The 6000-nt window shown below is 36.8% G+C and overlaps 1 protein-coding gene across 16 annotated transcripts in view; it reads left to right on the top strand.

Moving 5' to 3' along the window:
- The window catches only part of PHACTR4 (phosphatase and actin regulator 4), a 129122-nt gene that overhangs the window by 64103 nt on the left and 59019 nt on the right, over positions 1–6000 (top strand). For 3 of the 16 annotated variants that reach the window (XM_069078705.1, XM_069078708.1, XM_069078706.1), the window contains one exon: positions 330–443. The exons of the other annotated variants lie outside the window; for them this stretch is intronic. The gene's annotated coding sequence lies outside the window, so the exon portion shown is untranslated. The remainder of the gene's footprint in view (positions 1–329; positions 444–6000) is intronic. 16 annotated transcript variants of the gene reach the window in all.

Here is a 6000-nt window from a genome sequence, read left to right as displayed (position 1 = left end):
GCATTATGGGGTAAAAGGACTAGGAGAATATTTGCAGAACACAGAAATCTGTGGAGACCAGTGATGCTAATAAAGTAACCAGGCTGCCGGCCAGGGAGGAGGGAAAATTGTGACTTTGATTGATACCTTTTAACTGCTTCTCTATGGGAAAGTGGTCACAATTTGTCAGTCTCAGAATGTACTGAGGTTACTGAAGAAAGTTCAGGATATCAAAACATGGTTTATTATGTTGAGGAAAAGACAAGTTTCAAGAAACTGCTGGTGAGCATGGATGGAAGAAAGTGCAACTGCTCCACTCTTTTGTGCTTCATTTTTTTTCCTCTGCCCAGGAGAATGCTCTCCGGTCCTGAAAAGGATGAAACAGAAACGTCTCAAAGGGCATTCATATCCATGATGAGTAGAGAGGTATTAAGAGAGCACCTAGCAGCTCTTTAGCAGTTCAGGTAAGCAGGCTGACTGACCTGGACTACATTTAAGAAACTGACAGTCAATTTTTTGCTACTACAAAGAATGCTGATGTGAACATTTCATTATATGGGTGGCCCTTCTGTTTGTCATTGATCTCTTTCTAACATATCCCTGATAATGGATTGGATGAATCAACACAGTTTAGTGGCTTTTCTAGCATAATTCTAAATTGTTTTTCAGAACTGTTAAACAAATTCATAGATCAGCTAATAATACATTAGTGTTCCTATTTCTCTGCCCTTCCTCCAACATTGATTATTGTTTTATTATCTTTGTCAGTTTGATGGATTTAAGTGATAGAATCAGTCATTTGCAAGTATTTATGAAACACCTACATTGTGCCAGGGACTGTCCTAAGTTAAGGGAATGAAAAGAAAGGTAAAAGACAATCTGTACTCTGAAAGAGTTCATGGTCTAATGAAATTATTTTAACTTTCATTTCTCTTACTTGTTCATGTAGTGATTGATACCTTTTAACCTCTATGGGAAAGTGGTCACATTTGTCAGTTCTTTACATATCTTGGGTGTTAGACTTTTCAGAAGTATTTGATGAGATTTCACCCCCATCAGTAATTTCTCTCCTTTTAATAGTTGCATTGATTTTGCTGCGGTAAAAGTCTTTTCATTTTTTGTAATTAGAATCATTTATTATCTATCCTCCTGATTATGAATTTTCCCTTTAGCCACAGTTTTGAAAGACACTCTTTTTTTTTGCTTGCTGATTTGTTTTATGAGTTGCTCCTAATTTGGTATATTTTAAGATGGTATTTGAAACCTATTTTCTGTCAAACCGCTTTCTGATTTTCTGAGCAATTCTTTTTTTTTTTAATAAAATTTTATTGATTTTTTAACAATCACCTACATTTTCACCCATATCCTTCCTTTTTCCTCATCCCAGAGAGCCATTCCTTCTAACATTAATTCTCATGTAAATTCTGGTATTGGGTTTCTTGAACATTGGAGCTATTGTATTTGATTACTTCTGTGTGTTGCTTGTGTAATTTGTAACACTGGTCTACATTTTTATTTCATAACCAGTAGCAAAGATTTTTTTATGAGTACCAAATCTCAAACTATACATTTAAGCAGTAATTCTTTGATCTTGTAGTTCTAATGGTTTTCATTTTTCCCTTGAGATACCAGACCTCTGTTCTTCTGAACGTATTTTGTTCATTTAGTTCTGTAAAGTAATCCCTCTCCCTATTATATTTGACACAGTTCTATACATGCTGAATATAACAAGATAAAAGGGAAATTGAAGATAGAAACATTGTTAGAGGCAAAATTTACAGATGATGTGTTTCATTTATTTTTTTAAAAGAACATTTTTACTTTCAGTTCCAAATTCTCTTCCTTCAGCCTCCCTTCTCCCCCCTCCATTCATTGAAAAGACAAGAAATTATACCCATTTATATGTACAAAATTATGTAGAACATGTTTTCACAATATAATATGGTTTATTTAGGAAAAAAATCTTAAGTGAAGAAACTAACAAAGATTATTTAAGGCTTCAGTAAAGTATCAGAATATAAAATAAGTTCATGAAAATCATCAGCAGTTCAATACAAACCTAACAAAAGTAGTAGGAATTGGAACTCCATTGAGAACTACAATTGCATAAAATATCTGGTGGTTACCACTTTAGATTTTAACTAATATCTATAAGATACTATAGAATTAGAGGAAATCACAAATAGATTCATTATTCATTATTTGGTCAAGCCAATATAATTAAAATAATAGTGTTAGTTAAACTGATTCACGGATTTGGTCCTATACCAATTAATCTACCAAGGAATTACTTTACAGAACTTAACAAAATAGTAACAAAATTTGTTTGAGAGAGAAAAGTCTAGAACCTGTATTCATTTTCCTAATACTATGCTTATTTGTGTACGTGGTGTATACTTCTGGTTAAGCTTCTTGAGGTTGGAGAGTTTTATTTTTGTCTTTGTTTTCCCCAGCACCTAGCAAGGTACCTTATTAATAGTAGGCACTCAGTAGATATTTTGTTAATTACATTGACCAACCTCATCCCCGCCCCACTTTTTTTTTGGACCAGGCTACTGGATGGATAGACCAGGTGACTTCTATGGATAGAGTTACCTAGATGTTGGCAAAACACTGAATAGAGTCTCTCCTGCTATTGTCCTGAGCACGATGTAGGAATGTGGATTTCATGATAATGCAGTGAAGATTGGAACTGGTTAAATGACTGGACTCAATCGTTAATGATTATGATTAGATGTCAGCTTGGCAGAATTGTTCTTGGAGTGTGTGTCCTGGTGTTCCATGCTCTGCCCAGTGCTATTGAATGTTTTCAGCAATGATTTGGTTAAAGGTGTGTAGGTGACGAGTGCATCAAATTTGCAAATAACATACATATATGGAGCTAGAAGAAGGGATAGTAAAAAATCTTGCCAGACTTGAAGTTGGGGCAAAATCTAATCAGATGAAATCTAAATAGAAATGATTTTAGAAATATCGGTTTAAAATCCCATCTTTTTCACTACCTTTCTACTATTGGTAAAGTTACTTAACCTCTTGAGTCTCAGTTTCCTTATTTCAAAATGAGTGGGTTGGAATACATTGCCTTTGAGAGCTCTTTCAGCTCTAACACTGTCATCCTAAATTCTCACACTTGGTTCAAATAAATAACTTCACAAGGATAAAATAGTGGTGGCATGGGCAGGCAGCTGGTGGTCTGAAAAAGATAATGGTGCTTTATTGGGCTGCAAACGCAATGAGAGTCAACATTGCGATATGACAGCCAGAAAGCTAATACTGGCTAAGACAGTTTAGGCTGGCTGCGTTGAGATGTGCACAATCCTTAAGAAATGCCTGGTGATTGATTGATTGATTAGCTGTTTTCTGCATTGTTCAGACCACATCCAGAGTATTATTTTGCTTCTGGATGCTACAATTTAGGAAGGATATTACTATGAGGAGAAATGGGTGGACATTTCAAGGAGGCAAATTGAGGGGTCAGGAAAGGCACTGACAGAGCCTTTCAAAAGTGGAATAGAATGCCTTGCTACGCAATGGATTGTTCTTCCTTGGAAGTCTTCAAGCAGTGGCTAGTTGATCACTTATTGGGTAGATTCTTTGGGAAATTTTTGTTAAAGTATGGGTTGGACTAGATGGTATTTTAGGACCCTTTCAAATCAGAGTGTGATTCATTTATCCGGGGATGAACTCCTTGTCCCATTCTCTTGTAACACTTTATGACTGTCTGCAGCTTGATTCTGTACTCAAAGACAGAACGTAATTCTGTTGTTTGGAACAGAGAGATTCATGGTATATATATTCATAGGATCCAGAGCTGGATAGGTGAAATTCTAGTAGAGATGAAAATTAAGAAATTAAAGTTAACCACAAGCCAGAAACATTGTATGTTCTCACAGATCACTCGGCAAATTAATTGACTGAACTAAAAAGTGGAGCCATGTTTCTGAGCTGCAAGTGCATTTTTCTCACTGCTCTCATGAAATTGTTTGCATGCCTTTTTATTCTGAAAATGCTAGCCTTAAGAAAACAGGTACAACAAGCCCCAGGCTTGTCTTCTAGGTATAAGTTCCAAGTTGTACTGTTGGCACAACTTCACCTTCTTTCTCTTTAAACTCAAATGACTATGTTGTGAATACAAAAACATATATATTACTTCATACCTGTCATTAATGTGTGTGGATATGATATGAAACCAGTACTGTATAGAAACATGCATGTCACTCCTCAGTGTTCCCTAAAAAGCTGCGGTGGTCAGTTTGGTAGAAGGTAGATCTTTTTTCCAAGCTAGGCAAAAGGCCCTGAAGGAGAGGAGAGACTTTGATGAATGATTGTTGTGCATATATCGCACTTGTTTGGTGATAGAGTAGAATAATACTGGATTAGAAGCTGGGGGGCTTGGGTTCTAGTCCCAGATCTTCTTATTGACTCTGTGACCCTGAGCAAGACACTTCATCTTTGTGGGTCTCAGTTTTATTATCTGTAAAATAAGGAAGTTCAAGGCTCTAATATTAGGCATTTCTAGTATTTGAGGTTAGGTGGGATGAATATTTAGAAGTAACAAGAATTTCTTGACTCTCATTGTGCATCATTTTTCTTTCTCTGTCAGCTTAATTCTTAGAAGCTGTTCGCATAATAACTTGCATTCCTATGTGGGTCTTGATTCATAACCTGTGTATTCACATAATAACTTTCTCTTCTCTGAAAATAATTGTTGTTTGCCCAGTGATGTTATCATTACTGAGATTTGATATGCTTGAGAATGGAGGTAGAGACCTGTGTCATAAAAGCTCTGTAGGACTTTCAGGCTTGGTTAGTTAGAATGGCAGCCTCTGGTTACCATATCCCTTCTGCTACCTGGCCAGTCAAGGGACTCTAGAATCTGAAGCCAACTGGACAGTATATGGGGGTGGAAAGATTGAGTATAGAGAGGGAGACAGAACTGTGGTAAGAGGAGAAGGCTACAGGTCAACCCATTGAGGATCTGTGAAAAGAATTTCCCTGCCTTACATGCCAAGTTGTTGCTATTAAGGCGTTTCAGTGATGTACGACTTTGTGACCACATTTGGGGTTTTCTTGGCAAAGTGGTTTGCCATTTCCTTCTCCAGCTCGTTTTACAGATGAGGAAACTGAGGCAAACAGGGTTAAGTGACTTGCCCAGGGTCACACAGCTAGTAAATGTCTAAGCTTGGATTTGAACTCAGGTCTTCCTGACTCCAGGCCTACACTCTATCCACTGGGTCACCTATCCACATGCCCAGTTATGTGAGATAATGAAGCCAAGGCAACCAAATTAACAACTATTTAACAACTTGATCTCTTCTTGAAGCCGTTCTTTGTCAGTTTGCCAGCCATGGCGCTAAATTCTTTTCTTAAAGGGGAAGTGTTATCAGCATGTTAAGAGTCTGCAACAGTCCCCAAAAATTCAGAGCTAATCATTATAAGGTCATATATTTAGAACTGCAAGGGAGCTTAGAATTATCTAGTCCATTCCACTCTTGTTTTACCCAGGAGGAAACTAAGTCTGAAAGAGGTTAAATGACTCAAGTGTCACATAGTGAGTAGCAAAGCCCATATTTGAACCTGTCTTTTGGCTGCAAATCTTGTGTTCTTTCCTACCTTTTTTCCATATTTGAACGCTCATTTGTACAATGATTTTCCAAGCAAAGTTTGTTGACCTAGAGGAGTGTTCTTTTATTCCTTTGTACTCTTTGCTCCCTTGATGAGACAATAATAAATTCAGAAATTACTACCCCTAGTGCCCCTAGTTGAGGCTCCTAACTTCTATCTTGGGAAATGATTTTTAAAAAAATAGTTGTAGGGTATTAACTCCCTTAAATATCGGGGCATTTCATATCAGATATTTGTGGCAAGGAAATTACCTTTTACTGGAATTAGTAATAGAACCTATTTTGGGAGAGAGAAAGGTTCTGCTGAATTTATTTTGGCTTTTCTAGTTTTGTTGTACCTTATATTGCTTGAAATCATTGAGAAATGTATTTATAAAGCACTTCCTCTCCACAACCC

This window comes from Petaurus breviceps, unplaced genomic scaffold (assembly GCF_028583685.1).
Source record: "Petaurus breviceps papuanus isolate PSGF00001 unplaced genomic scaffold, PetGlider_PUasm1.0 91041, whole genome shotgun sequence".
Taxonomy (NCBI): Eukaryota; Metazoa; Chordata; class Mammalia; order Diprotodontia; family Petauridae; genus Petaurus; species Petaurus breviceps.
This window is presented reverse-complemented; position numbering and strand designations above follow the sequence as displayed.